General features: G+C 35.5%; 1 protein-coding gene and 1 long non-coding RNA gene across 3 annotated transcripts in view; both read left to right on the top strand.

Moving 5' to 3' along the window:
- Positions 1-13,485, top strand: part of LOC131481255 (uncharacterized) — a 52,868-nt gene extending 39,383 nt beyond the window's left edge. The window contains exon 3 of the long non-coding RNA XR_009246187.1: positions 13,358-13,485. This is a non-coding gene — a long non-coding RNA (uncharacterized LOC131481255). The remainder of the gene's footprint in view (positions 1-13,357) is intronic.
- NEBL (nebulette) overlaps positions 1-15,219 on the top strand; it is a 352,516-nt gene that overhangs the window by 240,555 nt on the left and 96,742 nt on the right. The window lies entirely within an intron of this gene.

The following is a 15,219-nucleotide window of genomic DNA, read 5'->3' as shown; positions in this document are numbered from 1 at the left end:
CCTGCACCTGTGTGGGAGACCCAGAAGAACTCCTGTCTCCTTGCTCAGCACTGGCTGTTGTAACTCCGTTCGTTGCAGCTGCTTGGGAAATAAACCAGTAGATGGAAGATCTTCCTCTCTCTCCTCCTCTCTGTGTATCTGACTTTCCAATAAAAAAAAAATCTCAAAGAAGCCGCATTATTGCATTTAGCCTCAAATATAATTAGTGGTTTTGTCTTTGACAAATGAATATCATAGAAGTTGATTTAAAAGATCACTTTTGGTAATGTTTTAAAAGCTGTTTAATTTTTGAATTATAAGAATTTTAGCAAAATATTTAAACAAATACAGCTTGCTTAAATAGGAGTGTCATGGTTGTTATGATTTAGAAAGCAAAAAAAACCACAAAATACTCAGCTTTAAGTAAATTAAATAAATAAAGAGCTATGTGAAACATGAAATCACATCTAATTTTCTTTGTTATAAAGTCTTTGACTGTATCCCAGAAGGTTAGGTTTTTGTAATATAAATAATTGACCCTTTCATACACATTTTATATCTTAATGGACAATCGTATAATCATTTTTTTAAAACTCATAAGGCTTGTTAAGAAAAAGTGAAGCTATTCTAAGCTTTTAAAAATTCATACTTCTTCTGGGCCCGGCGGCGTGGCCTAGCGGCTAAAGTCCTCGCCTTGAAAGCTTCAGGATCCCATATGGGCGCCGGTTCTAATCCCGGCAGCTCCACTTCCTATCCAGCTCCCTGCTTGTGGCCTGGGAAAGCAGTTGAGGATGGCCCAATGCATTGGGACCCTGCACCCGCGTGGGAGACCCGGAAGAGGTTCCAGGTTCCCGGCTTCGGATCAGTGTACATCAGCCCGTTGCGGCTCAGTTGGGGAGTGAATCATTGGACGGAAGATCTTCCTCTCTGTCTCTCCTCCTCTGTGTATATCTGGCTGTAATAAAATGAATAAATCTTTAAAAAAAAATTCATACTTCTGAATACTTTATGTAAAACAAAATATGTACCATATTTGCTCTGATCAGTTTAATATCAGTTTTCTTTAAGTCTTTCTGATATTTGTAAAATAGAAGAATGATATAAATACTATAAAATTATAAAAGGAAATGGCATATTTCTTTTAAGTAACGGATTTTATTTAAATAGCTTTAAATCTTAAAACAAGAAATCAAACAATGTTGATTCAAAGCACATGTGCTGGTATATCTGTATGAAAACAATGCTTAGTTTAATTATGATAATACCTATTATCAAAGGTTAGTTAAAGCCATGAATAAAAGTGTCCTTTCTACTTCATGAAATATCAGCAAAAATGCTTCCTTTTTCAGAAGATATTTGGTTAACATTTTGATGTAAAATCCTTTAGATTAGAGTAAGATGATGCTTTTAAAAGTATACTTTTTTTTGGAGAATGCATTACAGAAAACTTTAATTTTTTTCTTGTGCTTTAAAAATGATTAGATTTATAAGAAATGCATAAAAGAAATCAGTTTTAAACTATTAAATAAATTTTTACTTTTCACCTCAAACTGCTTAGAAAAGCAGTAGTTACAGACTTGTGTGTTCAAATATTTTAAAGTTTCTCATATTCTGTAAAATAGAGTTTTTGAGTTTTTCTGTCAATTATTTTTCTTTTGTATCAATAAATGCATATGAGGATACTTGGAAAAGTTCATGAAGAAATTTAAGAGATGTTCATTTTGGGGCAAAACTTTTTGAAACCTGTGCATGCTTTTCTTTCCACAATATATATTTTTCACAAACTCTTTGAAGCCTTTACATGCATGAATTTAATTTTTTTTGCCAAAATTTTATATTGTAATTTTTCTTTCTGTTAACTTTCTAAAGAATCCTCACAGGTGAAGCTGATTGGTGGAGTACTATCTTCAGGGATTGTTTCCTAAATTTGCTTAGGTACTGGATCCCAGCTAAAGCAGACTAACCAGATTTTTTTGGGAGTCAAAGCAGCCAAGTGGCTGTTTGTTTCATCTATGTGTGTAAAGATGCAAACGTATTTCTAGAATATCAGGGCGCCACAAACATAAACTTTATTATCTCAGTGCATGGTGACCACCAGTAAAAGTGCTGCAAAGTAAGTTTGCAATGTTATTATTTAAAAGTATTTCATCAACATACAGATAAGGAACAGACTAATACTAACGCATAATTGTACTTCTTGAAATGCCTGATTTTAGGGTTGCAAGCTTAGTCTTGCAAGTTGATTGACATTTCTTGGTCCATTTAACATTAGGCAGAGGCCTTTGTTGCAGCTATCACTTGCAGTGCTGCGTGCCACAGGCCCATATCAGCTTACTAGAGCGGGTTGTGCCGAGTTGCAGAGTAGAGCTTTTATTTTGTAATTAAAGAACTTTTTCCTTAAAATTTTTTTAAACACTGAGACAGATGCTGATTAACCATTTAGCAGCTCACCACTGCTTCTAAATGTGCAGTTAATGAATTAAAAGCAGGAAGGTTTCTTGTATTAGGTTCTTGTCAGATTAAGAATCTTCATCATGCTTTCTGCTAACTGCTGTGGATTCTTGTTTTTGCTGATCACACAGGGACCAAATACATCGAGGAGTATTTTCTATAAATGACCATCAGCAATGAGCGTTACTTAGAAGGTAGCAACTGAAGGAGGTGATAGGAAGTGATATTAATACCACCAGAAAGAAAGAAAAGGCATTCAGTGTTCTCTTGGTGTGCAGTTTAGTGGGTTTTGCACAAATTCAGCCTCTTACTATGAAAATGTGGGCGAGACATAACTGTGAGTCTCAGTGTCCTCCTCTGTGAGATGGATGCTGGGAAGGTAAAATGCAATTTCGTATGCACAGTGATTGCCCTTCTGTGCCCTCTCGTAGTAGCTGACAGAAGGCAGTAGAGGGGTCTTCTAAGAGTTTATGACTACATCTCTCCATGTATTTGGAGTTTATATTTTCCCAAAATTTTCAGCAAAACTTGGATGTGGGATGACATAATGACGGATACCATATTGTGTGGCAATATTGTAGAATCAAATAGCTTCACTGTATTTATGTATTACTCAGGATTCCCATAACTGAAAATCATCTGTTCGCTGGCTCATTCCGGAAAGAAGCTGCTGTGGAACAGAACCAAGAAATTCTGTCTGGTGTCGTTGCTTAAGATCTTTTCTATTGAGTATTTGGAAATTCAAGATTGTTTTAAAATAGGAAGCTCTTGTTTCATTGAAGCGATTTCGTTCTTTAAATCATACATCATTCTTTAGTTGAATATCATATTTCACAATGACATTGCTTTCCAGTATGGCTTAAAGGGGATTTACATAACCAAAATGAGGAATAAATTACTGATGTATTTTAAATTTGGCTATGTGATTTAAAATTTTAATTTTGTTAGAGTGTATTTCAATATTTGGACATTGTACTATGAAGACAGAGTTGAAGAGTGAGTATTTATTCTGAAAACTCCTGGAACTCTATTTCATTCTCATTAATGAGACAAGATAGCATTTTAAAATTACACCTTTATTAAACTTAATTAAAACATAATTTAAAAAGAGTTCATTATTTATAATGAAAATTTAGATTTTAATAAAGTGCTTTCTTCCATAGAAGAGTCTGATTTAGTTAAGTCTGGAAAATTAAAATAGATTGCAAATTTTATTGCTTTCTTATTGGGATTCTGAAATCATAGTCTTAAGAAGACAATGTGCATTACATACTTAAGATCATACAACTGAATTGAGAAATAGTTAATTTCTGATCCGTAGTTACTATAGAGCTGTCTTGTCCACTTTGTTTGCCCCATCCACATTGGATCGTTGAGTCCTTATAATATGGCTAGTCCGAATACAAGTGTGCTGAATGAATGAAGCTAAAACTAAAACACACTACTACATCTTGAAAGCTTAGTATGAGAATTATATGAAATACCTCAGCGTGTAGCATGATGTAAAGTAGTTATTCTTTGGAGGAATGAATGCATGCTGAAAATAGAGGAGGCAGATAGAGCATTTTGTTGGCTTTGCTCACTGATTGTCTGGGAGCCTGAAATAGTTCTCAGTCCATAGAGTGCATATGAAAAATATTTGCTAAAAGAAACACACACACATTTTCATATTCAGAAACAAAGTCCTGAGAGAGAAATGGTCACTCATATATTTTAAACTCAACCTCTCTATTTCCCACTTTCTTTTAGTTAGAAGTGTCTCTGAGTTTACAGTGTTTAATGATGTATTTATTCTGATTATGATTTTATGTTGATACTGTATCTTTTAAAGTTACATAGAAAACATTCATGGAAATAGTTAGAATAAGAGTCAGTCAGAAATTAATGCTTCAAAAGTATTGAACTTGTATGACCATCAGTTGTATTTTCCTAGCTTCACTTGCAGTGAAATCATAACTTGAGGATGGAAGAAATCTTTAGCAAATGTAGATGTTAGTATTGTGATGGTTAAGGGCTGAGTAGAAACACTGATGTAATTTCTTAATAGAGCAGAAGAAAGAAGTGCATTTCTAGAATAAATTGTGATTTGTGGGGCTGGCGTGGAGTGTGGCCGTTGGATGGATGCTGCACTACAGTTTCGATGTTTGGATCAACTCCCAGCCATTCAGGTTCCTGTTCATGTCCCTGCTGATGTGAACCCATGGGAAACTCCTGGTGGGATGTAATTCAAGGATGTGATTCTTTCCTGGCTTACTGCTGGCCCAGCACTAGTTGTTGTGAACATCCGGAAAGTTGACCAATGGTTGCAATCTCTCTCCCCCTCTTTCTACACCTTTCTTTCTCTTTCTTCCTTTTGTCTAAGCTTTTTAAATCTATTTGAAATATCAAGAAGTTTTATATACACACACACACATATATATGTATATGTGTATATATATATATATATGTATATATATATATATATATACATATATATATATATATATATATATATAGAGAGAGAGAGAGAGAGAGAGAGAGAGAGAGATCTTCCATTCATTGGTTCACTCTTTAAATGACTGTAATGTCCAGGGCTGGGTCAGATGGAAGCAAGGACCTTCTGGGTCTCCCACATGGGTGTAGGAGCCCAGTTACTTGGGCCATCTTCAGCTGCCTTGTCAGGCACATAGCAGGGAGCTGGATCAGAAACAGAACAGTCAAGACTTGAACTGGCACCTACTTGGGATGCCAGCATCATGTTAAACTGGTGAGCCAGAATGCTGGTGCCTTCAGCTTTCAAGTGAAGTGAACATAAATAAAAATCTTTTTAAAAATAAAATTATGAAAATGTAACAGTGTGAAGTTTATATTACAAACACATTTTCTGTGTATTCCATTTATTTCTGGGCAAATGTAATACAAATGGATTTCTTTGGCATATTTTTTCAGCAAATTAATAAACCTAGAAATACATTTTTCACTCAGAAATTTCAAAATGCTCAGATTTACAAGGAACATATCAGTTTGTAAATGATGAGACAAAGATGTGCAAACTAAATTCTGAGCATATAAAAGGAATAAAGAAGCTGTCTGTTGCTGCCTCCACAATTAATTGACCAGACACCATGTTGTTTGTAAAGCTTTCATAGTTTAAACCAGCTTAAGGTTTTTTTGTGTTAGATTAAGTGATTTTCTTGCATTTGCTTCGTCAAGTTCTTCCTGGGGTTCCCTGGCTGCTCCCCCAGCCTCAATTCCTCCCCATTCTCTTTCCTGTTATGTGTTCTATAGACACTGAACTTTTGGTCCCTCCTACTGTTGCCTTTAGGTGTTTGCAAATACTCTTTGGATGTCTCTGCTATAACCCACCACTTCGCCCAATTCCAGCATAAATATTCTTTTCTAGGAGATAGCCCCATTTCTTGGCTTCTGTTACATCTTGCTATGAACACATAAAACTCAATTTCCTTTTAGAAACATCATTACATTTTCTCCAAAGAGTGCCAAATTGTCTAATTTTACAAGTCTTTATGGAAGTTATTGTTCTCAGTATCCTCTACAGTTCCCCAAAACCTTTTTATTTCCTTGAATACGAGAGCATCATTATTCTTTCCATATTTTAATGTATAATATTTTTTTGCTCCTGGAAATATGACAAAACAGCTTTTCTCCATAAATTACTAGGTTTTCTGTGTTTTCATAGAAATCATAAATCATGTAAACAGGACATGTTATGAACTAATTGGTAGACCATCTCTCTTGGAATGAGTTAAAGAATTGCCCTGAGTGATCAAACCTGCTGTCTTTGTGGCTCATGGTTCAGTGTTGACATCCAAGCAAAGAGCTGCTGCAGTATACCCACTCTTAGAGTCAAGTTTTCCAGATGTGGGAAGTGATTAACTCTTTGCATTTGTCGAAGCCTTTATGCTTTTCAGGCAGAAGCTGGCAGCTATAATGAATGAACTCTGCTTGAATGTGTGTGTGATGTGTGAATGTATGTATACACAGGCACACATACAGCATTTGTCAATAGTCAAATGAGACCAGACCTGAAAACAAAACCAAAAAAAAGCTGATTTCAGTAAACACTAGCAATTTTTATAGCTATATTTCACAATTGAGAGAAGAGGGCTTTCACCAGCTATGAGGATAATTAAATAATCATTTGCATTTGTTAAAAGGAATTTAAAAATTGTAAAATCATTACTCTCATAAAACATAAACACATTTCAGAGATTTTTAATTTATTAATAAATGAAGGCATCTGTAAGATTGCACAGTTTATTCAAAGGTGAATTTGAAGAGCCACACATAAATGAGTAATAAGGAATGAGAAAATTAATTTACAAAGAGATGCAAAAAGGACTTATCTGCAGGCAATAACTCATTGCTTTCTCTAGGACACAAAATTAATCTGCATTTCTATGGATAAAAATTACATTTTTATCCATTTTCACCCATTTATGAAATTGTACAGGAGTTTGAAGACAATGAATGGACAGATATGTCCCCAAAGGGAATGTTAGATAAGAAACCAGTAATTTATATGTAGGTGCCAGTTTCAAAGTCCTTCAAGTATTCCTGATACATCTCTCTTAAACTCTGGGAAGGGAAAAACACATTTTGAGGTGTTGGATCCTGTTTGACCCTGTGGTTCTGATGATAAGCCACATACAGACCCCTCAAGCCTTGGGCTTCTGTGGGTGGAGAGAATTGAAGGAGTGAGTATGGCATTAGCCTCATTCATAAAGAAAATCAAAGTAATGTCTGAAGTGAGCTTCAAGTTAAACCACAGTCTTTCAGTTCACAGAATGCTTGTGTTAATGCGGACACTGAATATGATTAGTTTGTCCTGTCTCAATTAAAAAAAAATTATATAGTCTTAATTTCGGTATCCCAACATCTTTTAACCGGAAATAATGAAGCCAAAATTATTGACAATTTCCTGTTCTTTTCTTCCCTCCGATATCATATAGTTATGTGGCTCTCATTTATGAGTAGATTTTGTATTTGTGAAATATAAATTCAACTATAGGAAAATACTTTATGCAGTCTTATTTTAGCAGCATAATTGCTAATGGTGAAAAGTATTCAGCATGATTTGTATTATTTTTATTTATAATAAATAAATAGTAACCAAATAGTCATTGCAAAAGAGAAGATACATTAATGAATATAAATGATAAGAATAGATCGGGTTAATATTAAGCCGAACTCTTCTCTTTTATACAGATGAAACATTACCCTCATCTGTTAGTAAATTCTCTTTTGGACACATGCCAGTGATATGTAGATACGCAGCAGAGGTGAAGGAACCAGGGATTCAATTGAGAAGTCCTTAAAAATAATGAAAAACAAAAAACCAGGCACAAAAATGAGTGAGGAAAAGCTGTCAAGAAAACAAATTGGGCAAAGTAAGTGTTTAGGATAAATTCTTTGTAATAATGTTGAATTATTTTTTTGAATTTTAAGAATCAGTTTTGTATATATATATATATATATTTAAACTTAGCACTGAATCTTTATTTCAAGTTGTTTGTTTTGTTTTGCTTTTGTTTTTGGAGAGAGAAAAAGAAAAGAGAGAAAAAGATTTTTGTCTGATGGTTTAATCCTACGTGGTCACAATGGTCAGAGTAGAGCCAGACCAAAGCCAGAAGTCGGGAACTTCATACTGGGACATTTACTGTTGCCCCGTTAGCAGGGAGCTGGAACAGAAATGGAGCAGCCAGGGACTCCAACAGGCACCCATATGGGATGCTGACTTGATAGGTGTTGGGTTCACCTTCTGTGTTACAGTGCTGGCCCTGAAAAGCACATTTTTCTGTCATTACAAGAAAAATAAAGTTTTAAGAAAGTGAAATAATTGTGAAGCGTTCATCAAAAAGCCAGAGACTGGTTTTGGAAATGACCTTAAAAGCCAGAACCCTGAAACCAGTCAAGCACTGTCTGATTGATATGATGATACAGATGTCTTTACTTGAGTCTTTGTCTCTAGAGACTAAAACTGACCTCCTGGTAGTGCCCATGGAAATGGATATGCTAACACCAAGTTATGAAATAGTCTGAAGACTTCTCTTCATTTTTTATTTGAAAGTTGTAAAAGAAGTTCTGGCTCATCTTCCAAATGCCCACATTGGCCGAGGACCCGAGTGTGGAGTTGAGACTGTATGCAGGCCTCCACAGCTGGTAGGAAGCCAATGCTTGAGCAATCACCAGTGCCTCTTAGAGTCTAGACTGACAGGAAGCTAGAATCAGGAGATGAAGCTGATAATTGAACCTGGGTGATCTGCTAATCATTGTGCCAAAGGCCTGCTGCAACATTACCTTGATACTTAACTAGTTAAGGACACGAAAACCAAATAAAAAGAAACAAGAAGAGAAGGCTGTAGACCCATATTATTGATGAGGTTAAGTCTGGAACAAGGTAAAGATGTCAACTTCCACCATTGTTGCTCAACATAGTACTGGAAATCCTAGCTAGAACAATTAGACAAGAAAGAGAAATAAAGCATATTCAAATTGGAAAGGGGAAAATAAAATTATCATTTGCAAATGATATGATTTTATATGCACAAATCTCAAAGACTTCACTAAAAAGCTATTTGGACTAATAAACAACCGAAACAAAGTTAAACTATTTAAAATCAACATAAAAATCAGTGATGCCATTATATACCAGTAGCAAATTATGTGAAAAAGAACTCAGGAAAGCAGTCCTTTTACAGTAGGTACAGAAACCATAGAGTTCCTAGGGACATAATTGATCAAAGAACTGAAATAGTTCTACAATAAAAACTATAAACTCTTTATAAAAAAAATGAAGCAGACTCAAAGATGTGGAAAAACATCTGTCTTCAAGGATTGGAAGAATCCGTACGGTTAGAATGCTCATACTGTTCCCTCTCTTTCTTTGTTACTCTAGCTTCCAGATAAATAAGTTCATAGATAAATCTGTTCAAATTCCTTGGATTAACAGATTCAGTGCATTTCCTACCGAATAAGAATGACAGACACTACTAAAATCTGTAGAAATCACAAAACATCCCAAATAGTCACAGTAAGCTTGAGCAGAAACAAAAAAACAAAGCAGAACAAAGCAACAGGTGCTAACTGCCTTACCTTAAAATATATTACAGTGCTGCAGTATATGACATTGCCATTAAAAAAAGATACGTGAAATAATGAAACAGGAAACCTAGGCATCCACAGCCAAGAGCTGTTAGACAAAGTTACGGTAAGGGCATGCATTAGGAAAGGGTAGTCTTTTTAATACGTGATGGGTATACTGTATATCCAAATGGAGAGAAGTAAAATTAGGGGTTAAGCTGGTACCTGAAGTGCTGGCCTTTCATATGATCTTTGTTTCAAGTCCCAGCTGCTCCACTTCTCAGCCGGCTCCCTGCTAATGCTACAGGGAAAACAACAGAAGATGACCCAAATAGTTGGACTCTGCCACCCATGTGGGAGACTAGGATGGAATTTTAGGCTTCTGGCTTCTGTCAGGCCCAGCCCTGGCTCTTGTGGCTGTTTGGGGATTAATCCAGAAGTTGGAAGATCTCTGTTCTCTTTTTCTACCCCCAGCCCTACACCACTTTATTTTTCCCCAACCTGTCCCTCTGCTTTGCAACTAAATAATCTTTTCCAAAAATGGAATGAAACTAGATTCTTATCTCTTACTAACAGAAATTGGCTCAAAGCAGATAGAATACTTCAACATCAGACCTAAAACTCTGAAACTGCTAGAAGAAAATGTAGAGGAAATTCTTCATAACTTTAGAGTGGACAGCGATTTTCTTTTGGAATAGAGTTCAAAGTACAGGAGCGAAAGCATGAAAAACATGACTTTATGAAACGAAAGAGTTTTTGCACAGTGAAGGAATTAATGAAGTACAGGGACAACCTACAGAGTGGGACAGAATATTTATAACTTATATATCTGGCAAGGCTTAACATCCAGAATATATGAAGAACTCAGTAGCAAAAAAAAAAAGTCAAATTAGAATAATGGGTAGTAAACCTAAATAGACGTTTCTCAAAGGAAGGCATACAAATGGTTGAAACATACATTAAAATGCGCACAACATTTATCATCAGGAACCATGATTAGATATCCCCTCATTCCAGTTAGATTGACTATTATCAGAAAAATATTTAAACGCTGGCAAGTATGTTTATAAGACAATGCTTGCACACTGTTGACAGGAGTGTATGTTAGTCTAGCCATTGTATAAAATAGCATGTACATTCCTCTACAAACTGAAAGTGATATAACCCAGCAACAATCCCACTCCTGGGTAGAAAGCGAAAGAAAATTAAATCAGTGGTTTCGGAAGACGTTGACACTCCCGTGATCACAATAGGCAAGGCATGCAGACAGCCTAAGTATCCATCTAGTAATGCATGAGTTTACAAAATGTGATGCATATACACAATAGTACTCAGCCCTGAATGGCTAAAATTTTACCAATTTCAACAACATGAATGGAACTGGAGGTCATTGTGTCAAACAGAAATAAGCCAAGCATGCACATACAGCAAGTACTATATGATTTCATTTTGTGGCTTTTCATTTAAGGGGATGTACAATAACTATGTAATGGAGACTGTTGTATCTAGCAGCATGCTATTTAACTTCATGGCATTGTAAATTTCTATGTTTCTTCCTGTTGTTGAGTTTGTATTGTGGCTTTTCATTTAAGGGGATGCAAAGTAACTGTGTAATGGAGACTGTCATATCCAGATATGAGGATACAATGCAGTATGCATCTCTACTTCCAGACAAAGATGGACGTACAATGAAACTGTTTACTGTATTTTGACAATAGGATGCTGGACTCTGCCATTGTCCATGTCCGCAATGATGGACATATGACTGTGTAAAAAGAACTATACAATAGTAATGATATAGGGGAACTCAGTGAGAGGGATGAGGGAATTGGGGAGGGGATAAGGGAAATCCCAGGGCCTGTAGAACTGTATCATAAAATGTTAATAATAAAAAACTAAAATTAAAAAAGAAAATCTTATAAAACATTTGAAGTGTAATTGTGGCTACCAGATCCAGGGGAAGAGGTTGGAGGAAACCTTATATTTTAGGAGCAACAAATTCTGGGGTTTTATTGCACTCAAGGTGACTATAGATAATGTACCAATGTAATAAAGTTAAAAACAATTGGAAGATGGCATTTTGGACATTTTTCCTAGAAAAAGGCAAATGTTTGAGGAGATTCACATACTTAATACTGATTGGAGATTATACAATGCATACATACATGATGGGTACATACATGTATCAAAAACACAACCTCATACTTCATATATATGTATAATTTTTATGTATGTATTAAAACTCTTAAAAGCATTGCTGGTATTTAGGAGCCTTTCAACAAAAGGACACTTCCATTCCCAGTACTTGTGTAGGGGAGTGAGAGATCCTCTTTCTATTCTACTTAGCTCTTTGGTTTGATGTAGAAACCCAATTAGTATAAATGCTGATTAACAAGAGGAAAATACAAAAATGTTAGTTGAATTACATGTACGTAAGAATCTTTCACAAGAGAGTGAAGTACAAAGAAGTGACCAGAGATCATGATTGTATACGTCTTTGGAGAAAGAACAACACATTAATGGAGGAATAATGGTACACCTGTGTCTTTGGATTAAAGTGATAGATTCTAGCCGCATTGCTTAGAGACATCTGAGGTGGAGACATACAAGTTAATGGAGGGTGAGTGTGGCTTCACATAGTTTATTCAGGTGTATTGAGGTTCCAGTTATTCTCTGTTGATTAAGGATCATTTCCAGCCTCAGGAGGTGAAGGATGTTCCTGCCAGAGGGTCTTAGTGACTGTGTGTAGGAAAAGCAGAGCAGATGCCCCATTCTGACACATCAGTGTTTAGCATATTTTGAGATGCCATGCTTTTAGTTTCCTCACCATGTGCCATTTTGTGGGGTAGTTGAAAATTTCCTATGAGGCTTCACAGTTTTTCAAGTCCTTTCCTTTCCCTGACTTATGATATGCAAGTTTTTCTAACTATGCATCATTAGCAGCAAAGGAGGTCTGACTAATGTTCTCTAGAGTGTGCGATGGAGCTAAGCTTGAACTTTGGTAGTTTGGCTATGAGTAATGTGACTCCAAGCTCGGTCTCATTGTGTATCAATGCATGGGTAGAGTATAAAGGTAACAATGTGGACAACACAAATGAAGTGCTCAGTAAGTGAAAGGGATTAGCAACTATACTGATATTCCCTTTGGGGGTGTCCTAAGGTAAAAATATGTATTAAAATACAGCACTAAATGTGTTTTTTTTTCTTAAAAGTATTTGATAGGGAATTCTGACACACGATAGCTATCCATGAAGAACACTTTGTTCTTATTCCCCAAGTCAGGTTTAGACTTATTGACAAGAGAGCTTTACTGTGATAAAGTACAGGGCTTAAAATGTTTTAGAGAAAACTTTGCATGAATTTTATAGCACACTTATAGGTGAAAGGGAAAAAAGATGCATTCAATCAAAAGTAATGGTGTTTCAGAGCTTGCCAAACAGTCCATTAAAGAGTTCGTCCAACAAGTCTTGAATGATGGCATTTTTATTCCCTACCTAATGAAGCACAAAATATGTTTTATTCGCTGTTATATCTCTAACACCAAGCACCTGCTAAGACAACACGTAATTATTGAATAACTGAGCACAGTGCTCTAGTTAGGTTCTGAGCTTAGTACTCCTTTGAACAACTTTGAAAATGAGACGGAGAATTGATGTCTCTTGCCCTCAATTATGTCCTCTGTAACGAAGAGACTTAGGTGCCTTGATTTCTTACATGTCCCTTGTGCTTTAAAATTCTGATTCTGAAATCTCAAGTGGAAAAGTTTTGTTCACTTTGTACATTGTGTTTGGTTTCACTTTCAAAAGCTTGGTGCATTAAATCTGAACAGGTAATTTTCTTGCAGTGCAGAAGAGTCAATAAATGCTTGTTACGTGATGGGAAAATAGCTGTCCTTCCAGCCTGATGAAGGTAATTCACCATGGGGAATAGATGTCACCATGAGTAACACAAGACTTGTCTCTTCAAAGACAAACCAAGAGGTATCTCTTAGACAGTTTTGGCAAGATTTTCCATACACTTTGAGAGGTTGATAAGAAGTTTCCAGAAATTGCTGCTTTCTATTTACCAAAGCTTGATAGGCTTTCCATCAAGTAGTAGAATTATCTTTGGCAGAGAATTTGAGGGAAACAATCATGGTTCACACAACCTCTCCCTTTATAGCATAAATATAATGTACAAAGAATTTCTTGTTGCATCTGCTGTTGTGGATGCACATAGCTATTAAGTTGAAGTTAAGGTTTCCAAATTCAGTATACTTGGAGCAATTTCTTTTTGTCATTTGCTGGTAAGCAGAATATGTGATGCAATTCATTTAGTTTGTATCAAAAGCAATTTCATGACAAGACCTGCCAACCTTTTACAACGTATATTTTGCTAGAATAGAATAAAGTATTTCTTAAGTAATAAGCAATATTTTAAGGAAGAATGTTTTCTGTGGTAATAGGGAGCACTGAAAAGCAAAGGTGGACAGATAAGTTAGGTTTGAGGTAACAAAATGGATAGAATTCATGTTTTAGAAAAGCTAGGGTAAGTAAACCTAACTGGGATTTCTAGTTGAGGATCTTACAGAACTTCTCATGGGTCAGTGTGCCATGTGTTTCTCTAAGTGGCAGGAATAGAGATTAGAGCTGAAGTTTTCCAGACATGTTTGTTTTTACCCTCCCACCTCCACCTCAGCTATTGCATGGTACTTTTCTCCATGGAACTGAGCCTGGGAGATCAGCTGTGCCCAATGCCTATGGGGATTGTTTCTCGACAGAATTTTCACTTAAGGGAAAGCCAAGGACATTTTTAAAAGATTAATGGAAGATTAAAGATTACCTAAAGAGAAGTCAGTATTATCGTTAACCTCTTCAGATGATGTATTGTTTTGAACAAAGTTGTATTTTAGATAATTAGTTTCATTATTCACTAGAGGGTGCTTTTTTATGTCCAACATTGATATGCTGTAGCTTTGTAGATGTCAGTTTATTGTAGGACTTTAGTGACCAAATTGATAAATTTGAATTGTATAGAATCTTGAAATTGGCTAAACTGACATCAAAAAGCTTTTTTGAGAAATATATATTTTAATGACACAAGTAATGATGCCTAACACATTATAATGCAGTGATTATTTTTCCAAAGTTGTCTCAGTATGTGATATGCATTGAAGAATGTACAAATAACTAGTAAAGTTTTGATAATTGACAAAATGACCAGAATTCAAAGAGGATGTTGATTATTTTTGAAATACAGATGTGTTTGGATTCTTAAATGATATTTCAGCATGTTAATTACTGCTTCTCATGTTTAATAATGTTTACAATTAGTGTAACACTCACTGATATAAGATTAACAGTCACAATTAATTCAGGATAGATTCTTTCAACTGGTACAAAAGGCTTTTCATAGTAAATTACTAGCCTCTAGTCAGCTCATATAAAGTAGATTTTACAATGAGAGAAGTATGCGTATGTCTCATAAAACATTGAAATTTATGTTAGTGAAATGGGTTTGAATGATCCAGATTCACTGTATCCAATCAGAGTTATATCTGACATTCCAGTGACAGCTTTATTTAAATGGAGTGGAGGAATCTGTGTGATAACAGGCTTTTGACTGTGATGTCTTAAGTGTTATAGCTGAGTAATTTTCCAGGAATCTTGAAGTCCATTTCAAGCTATCTTATGAATGAATTGAGGTAATGATGGACAAATACACTTT

This window comes from Ochotona princeps, chromosome 10, assembly GCF_030435755.1.
Source record: "Ochotona princeps isolate mOchPri1 chromosome 10, mOchPri1.hap1, whole genome shotgun sequence".
Lineage (NCBI taxonomy): Eukaryota > Metazoa > Chordata > Mammalia > Lagomorpha > Ochotonidae > Ochotona > Ochotona princeps.
Note: the sequence above shows the minus strand (reverse complement) of the source record. Positions and strands in the feature narration are given on the sequence as shown.